The following is a 24,271-nucleotide window of genomic DNA, read 5'->3' as shown; positions in this document are numbered from 1 at the left end:
AATGAGAGGAAAAAAACTATAGTTGGCAAAACTATAGAGACAGTAAAAAAATTGGTGGTTGCCACAGTTTATCTATCCATTCATCTGGGAAGGACGTTTAGGTTATTTTCAGCTTTTGGCTACTATAAATAAAGCTGGTATGAATAATTATGGAATATTTTAGTGAATTTTGATATTTACTCCATTTTCTAATATTCTTGGTTGGACATTTTTATCTTTTAAACATTTGAGGACATTTTGGAATTATAACTTGTGTTTTAGATTTGTCAGGGAAATTCAGTGTTCTAAAGGGATCTCTCTGGCAGTGGTCTGATATTATCCAGGTTACTTGTCTTATTCCACTGGAATTGGTTGGGATGGCCCTATGTTCTTTCATTTTTGAAGGAGGGGTATTAAAAAAATTATGCGCGTCTATAACATATTCTTCTGGGTTATTAGATTCTAGCCTTATTCATTGAGCTATTTTGCTGTTCTTTGTAAGTCATGGGTAATTGATAAATGTGTAACTTCTGTCCTTCCGGTAGTGATTTTATTTGTCCCATCCTACCCATGGAAGAATCAGTGCTGTCCCATTTTGCCTGGTTCTCTCATATTATATGAGTAAAATGAATTCTTTAACATGTGCCCTTTTTTATATCTGTATGAAAGTCATCATTTTATCTTTTTCTGAAAATTATATTTTAATAAGCCCTGGCAATTTGTACCCAAAAACCTCATAGGAATACGTTCTCACTGTGGACCTTTAGTCCCAAGTCTCAATGAAGTGTCCAGGACCCTGAAGGGAAAGTCAATCCAGAGTCTTTGGAGGCATAAGAGGACAGCTGCCCCAGGGAAACCAAAATCTTGACCAACTGCGTAGTGTGAGGGCCAAGAAGACATAAATGAGAAAGTAGATCAATAGCAAATTATCTGTGATAAAAGAATGCGTAACACCTTTGGACTATGTGGGGAAAAAAGAGTTCAACAGGATATTTGCAGTACTCTGTCTCCAGAATCCATTGATTTGGCAAGCAATGAATAGAGAATAGAGAACTATAGAATCTCATAAACTCTTCAAAATTTTTGGTTCAACCTCCTTTGCCTTCTAGGCCCCAGGTTAGATTCCTTAGACCAATGTAGCAAGATGCCCTCCCCTGCTAGACATTCCACTTGTCATTCGGTGAAGAAAATAAGGGGGGAAAAGGGTAATGAGACAAGATCAATGTACATACCTAGGGTCTGCTGCTAAACTTGCAGATTTGAATGTCCTTTTTCAATAATGACCTGTTTTCTTTAATGTTGTATGGCTATGTTCACTGATCAGGAATTAATTCTTATTGTAGGATTCAATTGCATATTGATACTGTTGTGTTATAATGATGTTTTGCATGAAGAAGAGTTCAATCTGCAGCCCTAGAAGCCTTTGCGCAGTTTTAATTCGGGAAGTTGCCCTAGATTCAGACCAAATCAGAAGTTGTTCCTGAGGCAATGACTCCCTTTAGGCTGTCTCTTTAAATAAATAACAATAGGGTGCACTTGCCCAGCCCCTTCATCTGCATTATCTCATTACAGAGACAGGAGACACACTGTGTGGAAAGGGCACCAATTTGGAGTCAAGAAGTCCTAGAGCAACCTTTATTTCTGCCACTTACTTGGTATGTAAATTTTCAGCAGTCACTTACCCACTCTGAACCTCAGGATCTGTATTTCTATATAAGGGAATTAGTAATAATCCCAGCTTTGCAGGGCTGTGGAGAACAAAAATATATACATTTTCAAATTTATGAGATTGATACATAGAAGCAATGGAATAATACAGTCATTAATATAATCATGTAATCTGTGTTTTCTAAAATGGAAAAATGACCAGGTACAAATCAGTGTGTTAAAGTATGAATTCATTTATGGTCCTAATGAAAAATGGTAAATTATAACCAAAAATTAATAATGGATATCCCTATGTAAGTGTATTATGGATGACTTTTATTCTTCATACTTTTTTATTTCAGATTTAAGAAAAAATAATGTATTATCGATATGTTACTTTTTATAATAAAAATAAAGAATGCTATCTCCAATATAAAAAATTAAAATTGATGTCTGTGATTTTAGATGGGAACAAATTATTTATAATCTTTACTGAATATCTATTTGACACAAAGAAAGGAATGTTATCTGGATATAGATTATATCCTGTTGTTCTTAAAGAGAATAACAATGGAGGTAAAGAGGTCAACTTCAAAGGGAGGAAAGCTAGAATGTGATGGCCAGCAAAGGATAATAATGGGACATTCCAAATGTGCAGTTCCCCACCTTCTGCAACCCAGAGTTGACTGTGTTGAATGTCCCTGCATGGTTCAGTCTTCCTCAAATTAAGGTACTCATAATATAAAGAAGTAGGCATAGATAGTAGAAGGATGTAAAGAGACATCCTTATTCTATATATACTCAAGGCATGCTAATAAAAAGCATATAATGGGGCTTCCCTGGTGGCGCAGTGGTTGGGAGTCCGCCTGCCGATGCAGGGGCCGCGGGTTCGTGCCCCGGTCCGCAAGGATCCCGCGTGCCACGGAGCGGCTGGGCCCGTGGGCCATGGCCGCTGGGCCTGCGCGACCGGAGCCTGTGCTCCCTCCGCGACGGGAGAGGCCGCGGCAGTGAGAGGCCCGCGTACCGCAAAAACAAAAACAAAAAAAAAAAGCATATAATGGAACATGAATGATGACAGGAAGAAGGAGGACACCATGAAAGCTGTCCAGTCCCATTGAAGTGATGTGCTGTTAGAATGCTAAATATGGATTGAAACAGGCCAAAGTTGTTGCTACATTTTTGATGTAATATCTGACTGCTTTGTATTATGATGCTTTTAATTCTTTATATTGTTTGATGTGTATGATGAAGGGGAGGTGAAGCTTTTTTTTCTTCAAAACAACTTTTTATTGACGTATAGCTGATTTACAGTGTTGTGTTGGTTTCTGGTGTTCAGCAAAGTGATGCAGTTATATATTCTTTTTCAGATTCTTTTCCATTATAGGTTATTACAAGATATTGAATATAGTTCCCTGTTCCATATAGTAGATCCTTGTTGTTTATCTATTTTAAATATAGTAGTGTGTATCTGTTCATCCCAAACCCCTAATTTATCCCTTTTCCCCTCCTTTCCCCTTTGGTAACCATAAGTTTGTTTTCTATGTCTATGAGTCTATTTCTGTTTTGTTAAGTAAGTTCATTTGTATCGTTTTTTTAGATTCCCCATATGATATTATATGTTATTTGTCTTTCTCTGTCTGACTTACATCACTTAGTATGATAGTCTCTAGGTCCATCCATGTTGCTGCAAATGGCAATATTCCATTCTTTTTTTTATGGCTGAGGAATATTCCAGTGTATATATATACCACATCTTCTTTATCCATTCATCTGTCAATGGACATTTAGTTTGCTACCATGTCTTGGCTATTGTAAACAGTGCTGCTATGAACATTGGGCTGCATATATCTTTTCTAATTAGAGTTTTCTCTGGTTATATGCCCAGGAGTGGGATGCTGGATCATACAGTAACCCTATTTTTAGTTTTCTAAGGAACCTCCATAATGTTCTGCATAGTGGCTGCACTAATTTACGTTCCCACAACAGTGTAGGAGGGTTCCCTTTTCGAGGAGGTGATGCTTATTGCCCTATATATAGACTTGTCTCTAAAATTGGCTCTTAATACATACAACTTGTAATAAATGTTCAGTCCAGTCAATGGGGAAATGCTGGAATTTTGCTTGGCTGATGGGTCATGATGGCTTCATGAGGATGGTCTTTAAGGTGATATATATATGGGTGAAGCACAGCACTTGAAAGGGCCAGTAAAGAATTGAAATGCCTTCCTTGATGCTTATGAATTCCACTAGTCTTAATAAAGGTGTTCAGCCAGAGATTACTGGCTTGTGTGATGCTTGGCCTAGAGATTCCACCAATCTGAAGCTGCCTATGGCTCTAGCCAGGTAGACTGGCTTGCGGCAGCTGTGTAATGCTAAAGGACACCTGCCTGGAATAAGAACATCAACCCAGAAGATAGGAAAGCACTCCACATGTGAGTTAAACCCTTGTCACATCACTGTTATCATTTTAATAAATGCCTTTGCTAAGTTGAATGTGACTTATCTCACTTCTTCAGCTTTTAGAACTCTAACTAAAACAAGCTGGATTGGCATATCCAAAAGGTGATATTCAGTAGGTAGTTTGGTGTATAAGTCCAGGGCTCATGAAAGAAGTCAGGCTGAAAATATATACAGTGGAGTTATCTCCTACACTTACTTAACATATTAGCTCTACTCTACGTGCTTGGCAAAAAGACAAAAACATATTTTCCTTATAACATGGCCCCTTAAATGCAAGCCAACAACTTCATCTGGTGTTCAACTAAAGAAACAACCTTCTGTTCCAATAGCAGAGGAAAACTGGCTGTGTAGGATTTCTTGGTGGGTAGTATATATATTTAAAATCGTGTATACAGTATTTTAGGAGATTTTTCAAAGGTAATTTTAACTCTACTCTATTTTTGCCTTTCATGCTGACTTTAAATCGTAATTCCCACTGGAAAAAAAATCACTCCCTTGTATTTGGATGTCGCTGATATACAGGTGATAGTTGCAGCTATGTTAACAAAAGGCACTATTCAAGGGAGAGTATATATAGTGAGAAGAGATCTGAGGGTGAAATCTTAGAGAACATCAATATTTTAAAAATAGTAGAAGGGTCCACAAGGATTCTGAAAGAATTAGGAGGGGGACAGGAAAAACCAAGAAGAGAGGTTCCAGAGAGTGGTTAACTGTATCAAAAATAAAGCAAAGAAATCAAGGAAGATAAATACTGAAAAGTGACAGTTGGATTTGGAACTTAAGAAGACACTGATCACTTAGCAAAGCATTTTGGTTGTTATGGTGGTGGTCTAAGTCAGTTTCTGATGGATTACAAAGTAGATGGGTCTTTTAAAACAACAACAGCAAAAGGAAGCAGCAAGGAAGTGGAGATGTCAAGCTTTTCTGTGAAGAGCAGGCAAAGAGGGTGGAAGGCAGCAGAGAATCAGAGCCAAAGGAAGGTACTTTGGTATTTCACTTTTTAAGGGGGTATGAATTGATCCAGTCTATAGGCCAAGAACTAAAAGGAAAAGAGATAACTGAGGCAACACAGCCCCTGAGGAGAAAGGAAGGGGGTTGAGTCCCAAATAATAATATGCATTAACTAGAAGGAGGGCAAAGGAGAAAGATGTAGTGCTAGGAGTGGAAACAGATGCTTTTGTCTCTGGGAGGAAAGAAGTGCTGTGGAGGCCAAGTTGAGGAAAGTATTTATTTATTTATTTTTCATTAATTAATTTATTATTTATTTTTGGCTGCATTGGGTCTTTGTTGCGGTGCACGGGCTTCTCATTGCGATGGCTTCTCTTGTTGTGGAGCACGGGCTCTAGGCACGCAGGCTTCCGTAGTTGTGGCTTGCAGGCTTAGTTGCTCCGCAGCATGTGGGATCTTCCCGGACCAGGGGTTGAACCCATGTCCCCTGCATTGGCAGGCGAGTTCTTAACCACTGCTCCACCAGAGAAGCCCCGAGGAAAGTATTTCTGGTAGCTTCTACTTTCTCTGTGAAATGGGAAGTTAGCAGAGCCAGTTTTCGAAAGTGAGGAAAAGGGCTTAAAAAACAAAAGTTTGTAATAGTCTTTAAAGGAAAAAAGAGAAGCTGAGAAAGGATGTATAGGATTTGAGAGTACAGCTCAGACTAGATTCCTATATTTGTGGAGATACTAGTTCCTACACTACACTTTGTGATTTTTTTTTTTTTTCTCAGTACCACCCATCCTGCTTGGGTGAAGAAGTATAAAACACAGATGAGTGAATGAGTCCAGAATTGCAGGCTTGCCAGGTGCTGAAGAGAATTGAAAGAGCAGGGTTAATTAAAGTTGCTAGTGGGAGAGTGATAAAAGTGAGATTCCCTGGGGTCTGAACTGGGTGGTAAGGAAGTGATGCTGAGAGGGGACCAACAGAGTTGGAAAAGAAGAGGAATCAAGGAACTAAAGATCATCATGGTGTCAATAAGAGAGTAGGTTTACAGAAACAGGAGAGGACTGGCAGAATAGGAGGGTATGTTTGGAGAGGAAGAAATTGATGTGTGAGAATCCAGGTATATCAGTTAGTTCCAGATGAAGACAAGACCAAAAGGTCATTGCAACGTAGGTTGCTGAAGTAGACTGAAGTGAAGCCATTAGCATTGAATACACCACAGAACTATGAGAGTGTGGTAGTTGATGGGTCATTCATGAAGGCTTTGACATTTTTGCAGTGGTTGGGTTGGAGAGAAAGACAGTGAGCCTGGTACCAAAAACCTAGATGAATATGGAGGATTAAGAAAAAAATGGTGATGAAGAGGATGGGAAATGGTATAGATGGGGTGGTATAGAACCAACTCAAGAGAAATTTTGCTTGATAGGAAAGTAAAATGATCTGGAATTGGCATTCTGTAGCTAGGAGAATGCAAGTAGTACTTCTAGGCTGTGAGTAAAGGAGCCAGGCTAAAATAAAGTGGGGACCTCAAAGAGACCTGTGTTTCAAACAAGTGGGTATATCAGTCATGGTTCTCCAGAGAAACAACCAATAGAATATATAGAGATATGTAGAAAACACATTTATTATGAGGGATTTGTTAGGGGAACCACTGACCGAAACTGCCCACTATGGCCAGGCACGATATTAACCACTTGCATGAGTTATCATACAACAGGAGGTCCTGGTAAGGAATGTGGAACTAACAAGCTATCACCAACTAGAATAATTTGGGAAAGGTCAAAAGGAGAGAGGAGACGCCAGTCCATATGGCCTAACAACCTCCCAGAATCCTTCTTGCTGGAATCCAGCTTGGCTGAGTGATGCGTGCGCCACTAGGAAGCACCCTGAGTCAGAATGATTGGCCAGAGACAACCCAGAAACTAACCCCATTACCATAAAACCTGAGACTGTGAGCCACGTGGCAGAGCAGTTCTCCTGGGTTCCCTCACCCTGCTGCTCTCCACCCAGGCGCCCCTTCTGACTAAAGTCTCTTGCTTTGTCAGCACGTGTGTCTCCTCGGACAATTCATTTCCGTGTGCTAGACAAGAGCTCACTCTTGGGCCCTGGAAGGGGTCCCCGTTCCTGTGACAGATTGGCTTACATGATTTTGGAGGCCAAGAAGTCCCACGATATACTGTCTGCAAGCTGGAGGCTCAGGAAACCTGTGGTGTAGTTCTAGTCCAAATCCGAAGCCTGGGAACCAGGGGAGCCAATGGTGTAAGTCCCAGTAAGAGTCTAAAGGCTGACGCCAAGAAGATGAATGTCCCAGCTCAAGCAAGGAAAACAAATTCACCTTTCCTCCACCTTTTTGTTCTATTCAGGGGCCCTCAAAGGATTGAATGATGCCCACCCACATTGGTGAGGGTGATCTTTACACAGTCTATAGGTTTAAATGCTAATCTCTTCCAGAAACACCCTCACAGACACGCCCAGAAATAATGCTTTATCAGCAATCTAAGCACCTCTTAATCCAATCAAGTTCACATAAAATTAACCTTCACAAGTAGGTCTACCTCATACTGGCTCTTTCTATGAAAAATGGAAACTATTAAGCCTATTAATATTCATCCATTTTTTCACAAATTTATCAAGAATCTGTTATATGCCAGGTCCTGTGGTAGGTGCTGGAAATACAGTGAAGACAAAGCACTGCCCCTGCCTTAATAGAGTTGAGTCTTTAGTCAGCAAGAGCCTAGACAGATAAGCAGAAAAAAACTTTTCAGCCTGAGCATGTTGTGAGGCTGTGTAGATCTGTTGTTGGAGGAATGTTAAAGGCTAAATCAACCAAGCTTTCACATGAAAAAAAGATATGTACACAGTCTGGCAGGCATTGATATTGATAATGTTGATAAGCCTTCCTGTGTATTTGAGAAAGTCACTGATAGAGCTGTTTACTAAAGAGCAAACACTAGTTTACTCTATCTTTAGGGCTATTTACATCACAACAAGGCGTAGAATCAATTGATATGGAAATCAGTTAAGAATGCTCTAGTAGCAAAACAACTGCAGAGCTGTATGTTATTCTAAAACATAATACCTAAGATATACATGAAAGTTAAATTTAAATGATATATGCATGCAAGATGGAAAATTTCCTAGATGTTTTTAGAAACATTATTGTGGATTGTTACTCTGAGTACCAAATGATAAGAGCAGTGAAAAGAACTACAAATGAATTATAACTAGATAACATGTGACATGTAAATGACATGTAAGATCATTATTCACTTGGCAAGCTTTACCCAATAATAGTTTTTTCAATTATAATCAGTAAATTTCTGAGATAAACATTCAACCATCTAATTTCTTTTTAACATTCAATTTTTTTAGATCCATTTTGAAAAAGTATTCTTACATCACCAAATCTATAAATGCAATCAATATATTAATAATTTTCTATAAAAATAGTATCGGGAATATAAAATATAAACTAAAAATGTCAAGTTATCAGAGGTAAAATTTTTCATAAATAAATGTAATGAAATGATAAGATATAATATTAGAAACAAAAAAACCCATCAAAACCTTTAAAAATCAATTGTAACTTGCGCTGTGGGAGAGAAGAGAGACTAAAAAAGAAGAAGAATGTTAAGCAACAAAAACTTTCACAATACACCCATATTCCTAGAGTACAAAACTGTTCAAGCCTCAAATCCTGAAGCCAACCATTCCCTTTAGCCTTCCCAGCACATCCTCACAACCTGAGGCTTGAGCATAAGCTTTTAGGGCTGAGTAAAGCCTGTGGGAGGCTTGCCACCTTGGGTTTCACTGTGGATAAGGCTCAGTGAACAGATACCAGGCTGAAACACAAGCTGACCTTCCCTTAGGAGGAGGGATTTGGCTTAGAATGGGTTCAGGGATTTCAGTCCTGTGTTTGCCTCCCCAACTTCCACAGGATTGTGCCAGAGGCCCCCTATCTTCCTGCTGCACTGCAAATTTGTCATTGGTATCACTTGTCTTATAGAACTTATGTGTTCCAGAAAATGTTTATTAATATTTCATAAAATAAAAGTTCTTCTGACTTATGTTAGAATCAGAAACATGGTCCCACAGAAAACATACTTGGTCAAGGAGTAAAAAATGACAGCCACTTGGTCATTCAACAACTACTTATTCAGTAAACACAAAGCACTTTGAGAAAAGCAGTATAAAGATGAAGTTCTTGCTCACAAGCAATAGAAACTGACTGGCTAATTTTAGCAGGAAGGGAATTTATTGGCAGAATACCAAACAGCTCATAGAATCAACAAGAAGACTGAAGAACCAGGTTGAAAAAACAGGCAGGAACCAAGGGCAATCAGACAGTAGGAACCACAATAGGGTTACAGTCAAGTCTGGTTAGGATACTTCTGCTGACCCCGCCAAAGTAAAGATACTGCTAGACACCATGCTGGAACCACTGGCTGCTGGGAACATAACCATCCTTACCCTCCAAATGATTCATTTCAGATTCAAATGCCCAAGTCTGATCGGCCAAAACCAGGTTTCATGCCCTGGTTTTGCTCATGCCCTCACTACTGGGATTTGGGAAGAGGGGATATCTAGCTAACTGGGCTTTTGGAGAGGGAGTTGGAACCATAATGCTCACCAAGACTCACACAATGGGGAATTTCTCTCAAATAGGGGGAACATTTGGATGCTCAATGGCCAAAAAATTTATAAATGGAGACTTCAGTCCAAACTCCGACCATCCAACATATACTCTTTTCCCCATACTTCCCCAAAGAGATTCTATGGCCATCACTGTTGCATCTTTTCAGTATGCCATATTTATTAAGGAGCGGTGGGGATGATGTACCACATAATATTCTCATTATTCACTCCCTCTACCCTTATTACCTCAAAACATCAGTTTTGGGGTAATATTAAGGTATACCTTCTATACAACAATCAGTATTGGGAGGAAGGGATTATAATGAGCTCATATTCCTAGCAACGAAGATATCAATTTTTTAAAAGTGCATTCTTTTTCCAAGATGATAAAGAATATAACAGCGATCCCTAGCGGAAGGCAAACCTAAATCACGCAATAAGGAGAGTACCAAAGGATACGGGTGCGAGCACTGTGTTAGAATTGCAAAGACAGAGCCCTTCCCCTCCAAGGGTTTAGAGTATAATAGAGTGACTCATTTGAATAGCCTGTTGGAATATATTGTGAGAAGTACTGTAAGAAACATATACAGAGTTTGATGGAAGCATGTAGGAATGACCCTGATCTCAAATGTGGGGGCAGGGTGGAGAATGTGAGGATATGACAATCTGAGCTGTCTTCTAAAGGATGAGTAAGAGTTAGCTTCGGTCTTGTGAGCATATTTTATAATCAAGAGCAATAAGTCACTCAGACAGTAGTTATGTTGCATTTTTTATTGAGAACAGTTCCAATAGCACCCTGTACTTCACCTATCATAACACTTATCATGCTGTATTGTAATCACCTGTGCCCTTGTCTATCTTTCCACCAACCTTTACGCTCTGTGGTGATAGGGACCGTGTCAGTCCTGGTCATGGTTGTATTCTCAGCATCTAGCACAGTACCTAGCACAGGGTGACAAATAAATGTTTGCTAAAGGAAAGAACAACATCAAAACATTTTAAACATGGACATAGAAATAATTGCTGGAGAACCAATCTTTTTTTTTTTTTTTTTTTGGCCGCACGGCATGTAGGATCCCTGACCAGGGATCAAACCTGCACCCCCTGCAGTGGGAGCGCAGAGTCTTAACCACTGGACCACCAGGGAAGTCCCTGGAGAACCAATCTTGACAATTAGTTAATATACTGTTAAACTTCAGAGGCAGCTTTACTATAGCTTACTTTTAGTCAGTACTTAGGATAGTCAAGTCATACAACTAGGGTTATATCTTTGATCTGTTGTAAAAGACCCAAAGACTCACCTACTGCTTACTAAATAACAATGCAAAAGATTAGTGGTGTTCATATATTATTTTACATTTAAAAAAAAGGATTAACTTCCAAACTTTTTACTTTTCCATCTAATGACAAAACTTCTTTAAAAAAACAAAAACAAAACACATGTTTAAAGGGAAGTAGTACTACAATGCTGCAATATAATAGGAAGGAGAAGTTGAAAAGGAATCTAATATCCCTATTTTAGCTGGAGAGGCAGTAAACTTCAGCTTGAGGGTTAATACTTTATGATGCACAGAAACTTACATGATCGCATGGAAAACAACATCCAACTATAAAAAAAAAATGGTGTTTGCAGTAAATTAAATCCTAAATAGATGATACCAATGGTTCTCAAACATTAGGGTGCATCAGAATTATCCAGATTGTTTAAACACAGATTTCTAGCCTTTACCCCTTCCCCCAAAGTTTCTGATTTAGTAAAATTGGGGTGAGGCCAAGAATCTGTAGCTCTTAGCAAGTTCCCAAGTGTGCTGATGCTGCCTTTGGGAGGCTGCACATTGAAAAGAACTGGACTACAGCAATCATTTACCTTTTACCATAGCTTTAGTGATTTCACTTATTATATCCCTCAACTCTTCATTCAAATTTAAACATCTCTCCTCATCTTAAAAAATTCAAGATTTTCTTTTACAAACTTCTCTCTTTGGGAATCCCTTAGAAATGCTGAAATACAAATAGCATGGACCATTGCAATAAACATACATTTTTATTGAAATTTCTTCCTAATAAATAGGAAGCTGAAAGATCAGGAAAATTAGAGTATGATTGTTGGGACTTCCCTGGTGGCGAATTGGTTAAGAATCCGCCTGCCAATGCAGGAGATATGGATTCGATCCCTGGTCCGGGAAGATCCCACATGCCACGGAGAAACTAAGCCCATGCACCACAACTACTGAGCCTGTGCTCTAGAGCCCATGAGCTACAACTACTGAAGCCCACGTGCCTAGAGCCCATGCTCCACAACAAGAGAAGCCACCACAATGAGAAGCCCATGCACTGCAACAAAGACCCAATGTAGCCATAAATAAATAAATTTATTTATTTTTTAAAAAATAGAGTATGATTGTACTGGTCAGGGTTCTTCACAGAAACAGAACCAATAGGAGATATATATGAGGAGATTTATTATGATGAGCTGGCTCACAGATTATGGGGGCTGAGAAGTCCCACAATCTGCCATCTACAAGCTGGAGACCCAGGAAAGTCAGTGCTGTAATTCCAGTCTGAGTTTGAAGGCCTGAGAATCAGGGGGCCTGATGGTGTAAATTCTAGTCCAAAGATAAGAGAAGACCAATGTCTCAGCTCAGGAAGCAGGCAGAAAGCAAAAGGGGTAAATTCCTCCCTCCTCTGCCTTTTTGTTCTATTCAGGCCTTCAACAGATTGGATGATGATGTTCACCCACAGTGGGGAGGACAATCTACTGAGTCCACTGGTTCAAATGCTAATCTCACCCAGAAATATCCTCACAGACAGAAATAAGCTTTAATCTAAGCACCCTGTGGCCCAATCAAGTTGACACATAAAATTAACCAGCACAACGATGAAATGTTAAAATCAAGATTCGGGATTTCCTTTCCTGGAAATATGACAGTTGAAATAAACTGAAAACTCTGCTACTACTATGTAAGAAATACTGGAAAAAATATTACTTTAAATCCATAATTGAGAGGTAGTGTTTTTAATGATTAAAATACAGAACTTGGAGTCACAATGTATGGATTTGAATCCTAGGTCCGCCACTTAATAGCTGTGTGACCTTAAGCAAGTTAATTAACTTATCTGTGGCTCAGTATCCTCATCTGGAAGGTTGGAAAGATATTATTACATATCATATAAAGGGTTATATGAGGACCAAATGTAGAATGCTTAGAAAATATCTGGCCCATTATATATGCTCTATAGAAGTGTTAGCTTTTATTATTGTTGTTATTATCATTATATTGTTATCTTCCAAGAAAATATGGGAAATATACAGGTGTTCAAATTAAAATAGAATACAAAACCAGACCAGGCACTGTGCTTTGCTGGTCTTAGCAATCTAAGGACTTGGGTTTTTATGCCTATGAAGAAAGATCTACCTAAAACTTTATCCCCTGTAAAAGAGTCAACAGAATTCCCACTTACTGGATAAGAAAGTTTGTTTACTTTGGACTGAGTTCTGGGTAGAAAAGTCTCCCTCAAAAATTTATAACCATAGGTCTTTGACTCCCACGATTATAGAGTTCAAATTTATACTATTGCCTGCTCCTGGAGCCCTTCAAATTAAGAAATTATAATAAAATTAATCCTAGGCTATTGATATACCTAGGGTATCTCAAAGGGGAAAATACAAAACTTCTCTGAAGAAATATACTTTAACTAGACTGTCCAGGATTATACAGAATAAACATCTCTGAAAATGAGCTTAAAAATATAAAATTACAAAACATGGATGAAAATAATCCACCATGAATTAGAGTCAGCAGACACACTAAATAATAAGATATCATCCTAAGAATTTTATATAATAGAAATTCTGATAGAGACTATCATATAAAATTATAATCATACTAAAGATATTGTAGAATCCAAATTCTATTTTAAAAATTGAGAAACTCTGAAAAGAAGAAAAAGTTATTTGAAAAATAAAAGTTCAAGAAGTGAAAAATATACTCACTAAAATTTTTAACAATCATGGCTAAAGAGAGGTTATGAACTGGAAGATAGCTCTGAAACAGAGAATACAATTACAATTACAGATCCTGGTTTGCCTAGGACTTTCTTGGTTTTAGTACTGAAAATCCCACATCCTGGGGAACGCTTCAGTCCTGAACAAACTGGATGATTGGTCACCGTAGTTAATAGATATGAAGACTAGAAGAAGAGGGCCAATATAGGAGTTCCAAGATAAAAGAATATTACAAACGGGAGAGAAGAAATACTTGAAAAGATACCAGTGTGAATTTTCCAGAATTGATGGATATGTGTTCTAAGAATAGCAGAATAAGAATTTTAAGATTCAGGAATCGTAGATACTAAGAAAAATAAATAAAAATAAATATACCCAGGCACATCATAATGAAACTACAGAGCCTCGAAAACAAAGGGTAACTACTCAGAGTTACCAGAGAGAACAAACAGATGACTTACAAAGGAATAAAGTGTAGACTGGCCGGAGATAATACAAATATTAGGCAAAAGGCAATATAATAATAATTTTAAAGGCCTGAGATGAAATAACTTGCCACCAAGAATTCTGTACTTAGATAAAAATAATTCTCAAGTTAAAGCAGCACCCCCACCCCACCCTGTGAAAGGCTATTTTCACACTAACTGGTATAAAGGAAGGCCACATCCCTGCCTGTGGCCCAGCCTCATGGTGCATCCTGCCACACCCCAGACCAAGTTTACCTTGTCACCAGATAGCGAGAGACAGGGGACCTATGTACTTGTGATTGCCTTTGTCAGGTACTGTGGCTGGTGTTCACCTTGAGCCTCTTTGTATAACAAAGGGAAATCCACCATAACCAAAGTGGAAAAGAGAGCTGAAACCAGAGTGGTAAGGAAATACCACAGGCTACTCTGAAGGAGTTGCCAATAAAAGGAACCTAGAGCCTCATGACTGAAAGCGATGTAGGAGACTGGAGAAGAAACCTTGACCAAGAAATGGAGAGTTTGAATTGAGGCCTTTACAAACATCAGCCGAGATGCTTTGAAGGGCTACAGTGAGAGGATGAGAGAGAAAAAGCTCTGCTGAGAAAAAGAACCATAAAGAAAAGCTGTCTCTCACAGGTCTTATTATGGGCTGAGGGAGAAAAAATTTTTTACATGATGAATTCAAAAGCACAAACCTGCCCACACTGGGTTTGGTATTTACATTAATTTGTGTGGTCTAGGAAAGTTTGTGCCAAATGCTTCTAGCTCGATAATGCCCCAGGGAATCTGGCAGAAGCAAAGGCAAATCCTCACTAGAAAAATGTACCTTCAATTCAGGTTAGCCATGCTCAGTTCTACTATTAAAAACATATATATATGTGTGTGTGTGTGTGTGTGTGTGTGTGTGTGTGTGTGTATGTGTGAGTGTGTTTTATTGATGTAAGTTAATAGCTCTTCTGATGACTATTATGGAACTTCATTATTCAAGCAGCTCAATATATCATTAGTGCTAAAATTGAATTCCTTTTAGAATTCAGTAGTTGCCAGGCTACTTGCTCAGTGACACCTTCTATCCTCTCTACGCTGGATCCAGGCTCTTTAGATGTAGAAATGGGGAGAATGACCTTTCCACAGGGATTAGTCTTGGGCCCTGAGTACTGAGCAGGCCTAGATGATCAGATGTCTCCTTGTCCCCTCCATCTCAGTGTTGCTTTGGTCCCTGGCCCGAAACATAGAAAGGACTTCTTTACTCTCCACTCATATCACTTGGTAAAGTGATGCATGCATTCCAGTTTAGACTCAACTGGAATATCTAGCTATAAAACATTTCCTTATTTATTCAAAAAACATCTGTGGAGCATCTGTTACATGCAGGGTGCTACGTTAGAAGCTGTGACAAATACAACGGGGAGTTAGAGGCAGCTACTCAGGTATGAGATTGACATGTTTCCACCTGAAACCAATGGCCAAGGAGTTCAGTTGTGGTGTATTTATTTATTTATTTATTTATTTATTTATGGCTGTGTTGGGTCTTTGTTGCTGCATGTCGGCTTTCTCTGGTTGCAGCGAGCTGGGGCTACTCTTCGTTGTGGTGCACAGCCTTCTCATTGAGGTGGCTTCTCTTGTTGCGGAGCACAGGCTCTAGGTGAGCGGGCTTCAGTGCTTGTGGCACACGCTCAGTAGCTGTGGCTCACGGGCTCTAGAACGCAGGCTCAGTAGTTGTGGCACACAGGCTTAGTTACTCTGTGGCATGTGGGATCTTCCCGGACCAGGGATCGAGCCCGTGTCCCCTGCATTGGCGGGCAGATTCTTAACCACTGCACCACCAGGGAAGTGTCAGTATCTTCTTTTAAAGAATTTCACCAATCCTAATATCAACCCCATTACATTTTGAAATTTGACCTTTAAAAATCTGACTTAGGACAATGGGAGGCTAAGCCAAATAAAGAAAAGCCTACATTGCTTCCAAAGGTTAATGAATGATGGTGAGGTTTATTATTCAGAAAGATGAATAAAAATTCAAAGCAGTTTAAATCAAATACATGTCTATACATGAGGAGCCATAATCTCCTGGTGCCTAAGCTACTACCAAGTCAATAGAAACTTTTGGAAGCTGTGTTAATTCTTTCAATAAGTTCCTGCCTCGAGCACTAAATGGCTAGGACTGAAAGAACATGGCTCCCCTAATGAGCGTACCTTATCACCTTGTCCTGTGATGGCAGATGACAAGATAGATGTCCTGTGATGGAAGATGACAAGAGGTCTGCATCACTGTAGACAAAGAAATGATTCATATCAGAATGGACACCTGACCAACTGATTGTCAAGAGGAACTTAAGTCATAATGCTGACACCTAAAAGAAAGACACTTAATACCACAGGGAGAAAAAACATGATGGAAGTTTCCTACTGTGTGGAAATGTATACCAGATGGATACATTTAACATGACAAAAAAATGAAATCTACATACTGGATTTCTCTTTCAGCTCTGAAACTGTGGGATTTATATCCAGATTTGGATACTTTAGACCTGTGCTGTCCAACACAGTAGCCACTAGCCACATGTGGCCACTGAGCACTGGAACTGTGGCTAGTCTGAATTGAGATGTGCTGTAAGTGTAAAATGTGCATCATATTTCAAAAGCTTATTAAAAATAAACAATGTATGAGCTTCCCTGATGGCGCAGTGGTTGAGAGTCCGCCTGCCGATGCAAGGGACACGGGTTCGTGCCCCGGTCCGGGAAGATCCCACATGCCGCGGTACGGCTGGGCCTGTGAGCCATGGCTGCTGAGCCTGCGTGTCCGGAGCCTGTGCTCCACAACAGGATAGGCCACAACAGTGAGAGGCCCGCGTACCGTAAAAAAATAAAATAAACAATGTAAAAGATCTCATCAATATTTTAAAATAGTAATCACATGTTGAAATCAGAATTTTTTTTGATATTCTGGGTTAAATAAAATATGCTTTAAAAAATAAATTTACCTATTTCTTTTTCATTTTTAAATGTGGCTATTAGAAAATTTTAAATTACATTTACAGCTTGCATTATAATTCTGTTGGATAGCACCGTTTTAGATATAACTGTATTTATTGTATTTAGAGATAACAACCTGGAGCTGGCCCTTTTTTGTTTAGATAAGATGTCCACTAATACCACCTCCAACAGGGTTATTCTCATAAGCAAATGTCACTGGGCTTAGTGTTCTATGAGGCAAATACGTAGTAACTTGCACCACAGATAAGGCCAACATTTTATCATTGCACTGACTTCAAAACAAGGCTCACCATGAAGAAGCCTACAATGCAAGGCCACTTAAAAACAGTTTTACAGCCCACTAACAACAGACCTTATCACACAGTGGCTTCAGCTATGAGAGCTAGCATAAACAGCTAAATTAGGTAAAGGCTAGAGCTGATCCCAACAAGATCCTATGGTCACTGAGAACTGATATTTGAAAGAAAAGTCCTGTGGAAATGAATGGAATATATTTGTGAATGCCTAGAGTTGGAAGACTGAATAACAAGGTCAATGGCACTGAAAACACCTTTGTTATAGACTGAATTATGTCCCCCGCAAATTCATATGTTGAGCCTTCACTCTTAGTGTGACTGTATGTGAAGATAGGATCTTTAAGGAGGTAATTAAAGATAAACAAGGTCATAAGAAGGGGCCCTAATTGGATAGAACTGGTGTCCTTATAAGAAGAGGATGAGACATCAGACCAGACCTCTGTCTCCACCATGACCCCTCAGTGAGCACAAGGAAAGGCCATGTGAAGATGCAGCAAGAAGGTGGCAATCTTCAAGCCAGGAAGAGAGTCCTCACCAGGAACTGAATTTGCCAGCACCTTGCTCATGGATGAGCTTCCAAAACTGTGATAAAACAAAATGTCTGTTGTTTAAACCTGTTGCTTAATAATACCACAGACTGTATTTTATTGTGGCAGTCCAGGCAGACTAGTCCAACCCTTAAAAGGGATTCTGGAGAAAGAGTTTATAAAACCACTTTAGTGGGTCTTTAACCGCCTTCTGCTGCTGTTGTGACATCACATAATGGAGACTGTATCCTGATGTCTTAGCAGTGACACAGAACTACTAAAGAAGTCAACAACACAGTCAAAGACTCAAGAATTGTAAATTTCTCATTCCTGAGAATATTTTGAAAATATAACTGTTGTATCCATACTGTTGTATCTATACGTTCCATGGGACCTTTCTAAAATTTTTCTTGCTGAGAAAGTACCTCAGAAATTTCAAGAGAAGGAGAAAGTTTTAGCTGTAGATATCATTCTAATGAATACCAAAGAGATTTTTTATCTTGTTCTTTTATCTTGTATTCAAACTAGCCCTTAATTTAATACATCTTCACCTAAGTAGTTTTCATTAATAAGAATATACTCCAGGGGCTTCCCTGGTGATGCAGTGGTTAAGAATCCGCCTGCCAATGCAGGGAACACAGATTGGAGCCCTGGTCCCGGAACATCCCACATGCCACGGAGCTACTAAGCCCGTGCACCACAACTACTGAAGCCCACATGCCTAGAGCCTGTGCTCCTCAACAAGAGAAGCCACGCAATGAGAAGCCCGCGCACCGCAACAAAGAGTAGCCCCCGCTCGCCGCAAATAGAGAAAGCTCGTGTGCAGCAATGAAGACCCAACACAGCCAAAAATAATAAAAAAATAAAATAAATAAATTTATTTAAAAAAATAAATTAAAGAAAAAAGAATATGCTCTAAAACCAAGCCATTATCTATACTAAATAAATGCAATGGAGCATTTATTTTAATTCTAGACAGGCTGGTATCAAACTGTTTTGGCATTAAGAATCATGTATGGAGTTTGTTACAAATACAGATTCTAGGTTCCCATACCCTGGGAATTTTGACCTGGGAGGTATCTGGAGTGGGGCTACCCCTTTTATATTTAAAATATACCGCAGAGAATCGTGACTAGGCAGTCCCTAGACCACACTTGGAGGATCATTATTCTAGATTTCAAGCAGATATGAAGAACAATTTATCCTAAATTGAAATGGAAACATACTTAAGGTTGTTCACATGTTACCATGAGTGTAATTATACTTTGAGACGAACGTGGGCCCTCCTTTTTTCACTCTCAGTTATATCCTCAACAATGGCAATTTTAATGAAAAGTTTATATGTGTTAACTTCATTTACTGTTTCACACACAAACTATGTGCTAAAAATCATGTCAACACGCCATCTGAAGGGGCATTTTTTAAAAGGTGTAAAGAACATTTGCATTCCACAATAACTTTTGATCTAAAATGAACAATGAAAGGAAAATAGAAATGCATTCATTCATACAACAAGGCTTTATTAGCGATGACTTTAGTGAAATGTATTCATTTAAGCAACAAACATATGTGCGAGATATTGTGCTGGCACAGCGGGAGAGACAAAGATGCGTTAGGGAGAGAAGTGTCCTCAAGAGGTTTACAATCCAGTAGGAGAGATAAGGCAAGGGCACAGACACTGACGCAGAAAATAAGATGTGCTATACCATAGGAAGCACAAATTGAACATGGTTAAGAATTGAGGAGAGGGAATGTTCAGTATGAGTGTGGCAAAAGCTGAATGGGGGAAACAGCAGAAGATGAATCAACAGAGGTAGGAAAGGGCCAGATCATGAAGAGTCTTGTGTGCTAAACTAGGGTTTGATATTTATCCTGAGAGCTATGGGGAACATTGGTAGATTTTAAGGCAAGGAATGGAATGTATTCACTCTCTCCCTAATTACTAAACACTTGCTGTGTATCCAGCACTGAGTAAAATTGCTGACCAGAGTCACCTGCAGAACTTTTAAACCATCTCTGAGTCCAGGCCCGACCTAGCCCTACCCAATTAGAACCTGTAGGGCTGGTGAACGGTACTGTGTCATTTCAAATCTCTCCCAGTGATTCCAAAGCATAGCCAAGTTAGGCAACCGCCATTGAAGGGTGTACTTAAATGCATATATATGAAAAGCTCTTTTCCCTAAGGTGTCTTCACAGGGAGAGCATTTGAGCAAAGGAACTGAGCTAGTGATAAAATCACTTACATGGTAAATGGTGCTGAAATCAATAGGAAAGAAATAGCAACAGAAAACCTGGACAGGTGAGGTATGGGTCAACTGATTGGGTCACTTAATTCTTAAACAAGGAAAAGTATACTCTGAAAAATTTATTTTAGGAAATTGTTTCGTCTGTGATGTCCAGAATAGATTAGAAGAAGAAACTGGAGGCAGAGACACCAAAAAGAGCTGAACATTGTAATCCAAGCATAGGATTATGGCAGATGGCTGAGGTGACGACTGGAGGGCTGGAGAAAAGTGGGTGAAACTGAGTGACAGTGTTGGGAAACTGCCACATGGCTTGTAACATGTGTCACTAGTGAGAAAGGAGAAATACACAAAGAGTAGAAGGAAACAAGACAGGAGAGAGAAAGTGGATGAGATAATGATGAAACTTGCATTGTAAGAAGGGATAGTTGCATCTAGAGATGTGAACTGCTGGTTGTTTGTGTGGAGCCTAGAATATAAGGTATTTGAAATCGTACTGAAAGTTGCTATTTTGTAGATGGAAATCTTAAATGTAAAATGACAAATATTCTGAAATGTCAAGTAAAAGTGGCAACTTGTTTTGTGACTCAGACTTGAAGTTCTTTATTGGAATCATTTTTTAAAATACGTAACGTGGGCTTCCCTGGTGGTGCGGTGGTTAAGAATCCGCCTGCCAATGCAGGGGACATGGGTTCGATCCCTGGTCCGGGAAGATCCCACATGCTGTGGAGCAACTAAGCCCGTGTGCCACAACTACTGAGCTTGTGCTCTAGAGCCCGCGAGCCACAACTACTGAGCCTGCGCGCCTAGAACCCATGCTCCACAACAAGAGAAGTCACCACAATGAGAAGCCTGCGCACCACAACGAAGACTAGCCCCCACTCTCCGCAACTAGAGAAAGCCTGCGCGCAGCAAAGAAGACCCAATGCAGCCAAAAATAAATAAATAAATTTATAAAGTACATAACGTAACAAATCTGCAGTCTTGTTACTATTTTTAAATTATCAGTATAAATTTTACTATTTATAGCTTTTTTTTTTTTCATGAAAAAACTACCTCTCTCATACTAAAACCACCTCTCTGTTCACCGACCCTTTGCTTTGTTGAGGTGTCTCTCCTCATGTCCGTGCTTTGGCTGGAAGTCAATTATGATAACAAGGGTGAAAAGGCAATAAGAAGCCTCTTGCCAGGGCCTCCTGCCAGGGACAGATGCACTTGCTCTCTCGTGCTTCCTGTGCACAAAGGACGTTTAAGCTTTAAACTGAAGGCTTGAAAGAAAACAAGGCTGCATACGTGTGTGCAGGTTGTGTACTGCACAGCTCTGGAGTGCTGTTTACCTCTGTAGTTTGTATATTTAATTTCTGGCAGATGGAAATCAAGTGTTTGATTCAATCACTAAGGCACTGTATAGGCTAGAAACAATGCTGAAGGAAATGCTCTTCCTTCACTGTGTCTCAAATCATGGTCTTGGGACTAACTACTTTTTCACAGTTCCTTTCTGAATTGACTTAATAATATAGATTTTTGGATCTCACTTCAGACTACTGAGGCAGGCCTTGGAATCTGCATTTTTAACAAACTCCCACCAGGCAATTCCCACGTTCTGTTTAAACACAACTTTTCAATTACTTGGCAGATGACCTCATTTTTCCCCAAGCCATCATAATGGCATAAAGAAGTATATATATTTTAAACCATTTTACTATAAAAAAAGAGACAGCACACCAGTTTTATCAATAGAGTAAAAATATAGGAATAAAAATACAGATACAGATGATGATAAGTGAGGTGCCTCAAAATAGTGTAGGAAATGCCATACTAGGTCATATGTTTGATCTGCCCAAGCCAAAATGTCCGATTTATCCCTCTCTACAACCTCAAATGTCTACAACAGGAGCATTTTTCACTAGTTTGCACATTATGAATCATTGATCAATGCTTATAAACTCTCATCAAGCATACATATTTATATTATCAGTCTGCACAACCCATGAAATAACACAGTTCTTATTACCTAATGTGTAAATTTTCACCTACCTTTCTGTGTCCTGAAAGGAGACAGAAGCCTTGCGGAGTTTTAAGTGGCCCTCTCAGCGGCTGCGTCATGGGATCTGATGGACAAAGTGGTGTTTTCACTAGCCTTCCCATTGCTTCTTGATTTACAGGCTGCAGTCTATGTCCCTTGCAGGATGAAGAGCCTTAATCTTTTCAGTCTGTTCTCATAACAAGAACTGCCGTCACCTTTTAGTCTTTTTAGTTGTCCTTGTAAGGATCTTTTTTGTTTTTAATCCATGTTGTCTTTTTTAAGGTTTGGTGACCTGAAATATACACAGTTGTCTGTATATATACATATATACCGGCTTTCTCACAAACATAAGACCTTGTATGTGATGCTTCTAATATCATTTCTCATCATGGTGTCACATTCCTGACCTTTTGAGCTATCATTTGAGACCTCAGAAACAATCCCAGATACTGAAATATCAGATATTGAGATTTGATAAAAATGGAAAATTACTGAGGTAGAAGAGCCAAGATAAATTGAACACCATTAGCCAGCTGTTTTCCCCTGAGCAGCATCACCTTCCATCTTACCTAGGCTCACCCTCAGCTGCTTGGCTTCCATCCAAGTCCACGGTTTAGCCAGGAATGTCTAAGGCAGTAGACTGCACTGCAGGGACCTGGTGAAAGGGAAGCATTTAACAAAGCATCATCTGGACAGTCATGATGCTGCTTCTCCCATATGCCTCATGATTCCTTAAAAGATTCAGATCCTGACCTCCACGAGCGTTCATCCTATGGCATGTGGATATTGATAAGTCCTGTTTTTCTTTTGTGGGGGTGGCCTAAAGAAGAGCACAAAAAGCCCAAAGCCAGGTGTTTTTGACCCTTGCTTTACAAGGAGATGCAGACTTAGGTGTTATTCACATTGAAGGTCACTGTGTGTCTTGTAGTGACTGTACAAGGCCGCTGAGACAGTAGCAGTGGCCTGAATTCCCTCACTAAGGGTGCCTGACCCTCCTCCCTCCCACTTTTGCTCACACACTGATCTCATCTGGGATATAGTTTCTTCTGACTGGCTTCTCTTTGGATAAACCCTCTGGCTCTCTGCTTGGTTTCCCCCGTTGGTGGACCCCCATCTAGAATGACTTGGTAGGCCTTCTTATGTGAGCGCCCACCCAGGACCCCACTGCCTGTCCAGGCTGCTGCTGCCCAAATCTCAAACAAATCCTCAAGTACACAAACACACCACCCTTATCTACTTAGCAGGCCCCATTCCTTCTGGGTTTATTTGCTCCAGGATATGATGTTTGGATGCTGTCTCTGAACCAGGAAGTAGTCTCCACCAGAACTCAAATCTGCAGGCACCTTGATCTAGGACTTACCAGGCTCCAGAACTGTGAGAAATAAATGTCTGTTGTTTATAAGCCACCCAGGCTATGGTGCTGTTGTTATAGTAGTCCAAACAGACTAAGACAGGTGCTCAAAGCAAGGAATAGAGAAAACTAACCTAATGTGGGAGAAGGCATAGAGAAGATCCAATAGGATGTGAAAGCACTGAAGCAGTGAATTAAGATAGTGGCAGTGGGAATGGCTAGCCACTTTTTAAAGGATGAGTCCCCATGCCACATAAGTACCTTTCAGGGTTAGACCCCAACCCCTCACAGCCTGAGTTTTCACTTAGTCTTACATTCTGTGTTCTCATCACTTGTTCCTGATGTCTTCAACACCAATCCCTTGCCTTTGTACACCTATCCCTCTCACTTTGGATTTGACCCTCTGACACTACGGCTCTCATTCTGACCTCTGATTCTCTCCATCACTACCATTCACACCACTCCCCTTGCCTCACACCCAGTGGAGCATCTTCTCTAGGACCAGCTAAGGCTACTGCAACCAGAACTCTCTCTAGGTCTGTACTGGTTTCAAAAACAGAACTCAGTTGCCTGACAGTTTGGTGGGGATGAAAGATAAGACATTAGAAGGGAGGATATGATCCTGGGGTTTAGGACCTGGGGTTGAGGACTGGTTGAATGGAGTTTCACTGTATGAAGATAGAAAGGTGGAAAACCCACTAGTCT

At 39.8% G+C, this 24,271-nt stretch overlaps 1 long non-coding RNA gene across 1 annotated transcript in view; it reads left to right on the top strand.

Annotated features, from left to right (window-relative positions):
- LOC109549098 (uncharacterized) overlaps positions 1 to 24,271 on the top strand; it is a 47,074-nt gene that overhangs the window by 2,298 nt on the left and 20,505 nt on the right. The window contains exon 2 of the long non-coding RNA XR_002175290.3: positions 1,552 to 1,634. This is a non-coding gene — a long non-coding RNA (uncharacterized lncRNA). The remainder of the gene's footprint in view (positions 1 to 1,551; positions 1,635 to 24,271) is intronic.

Source organism: Tursiops truncatus, chromosome 3 (genome assembly GCF_011762595.2).
Source record: "Tursiops truncatus isolate mTurTru1 chromosome 3, mTurTru1.mat.Y, whole genome shotgun sequence".
Taxonomy (NCBI): Eukaryota; Metazoa; Chordata; class Mammalia; order Artiodactyla; family Delphinidae; genus Tursiops; species Tursiops truncatus.
This window is presented reverse-complemented; position numbering and strand designations above follow the sequence as displayed.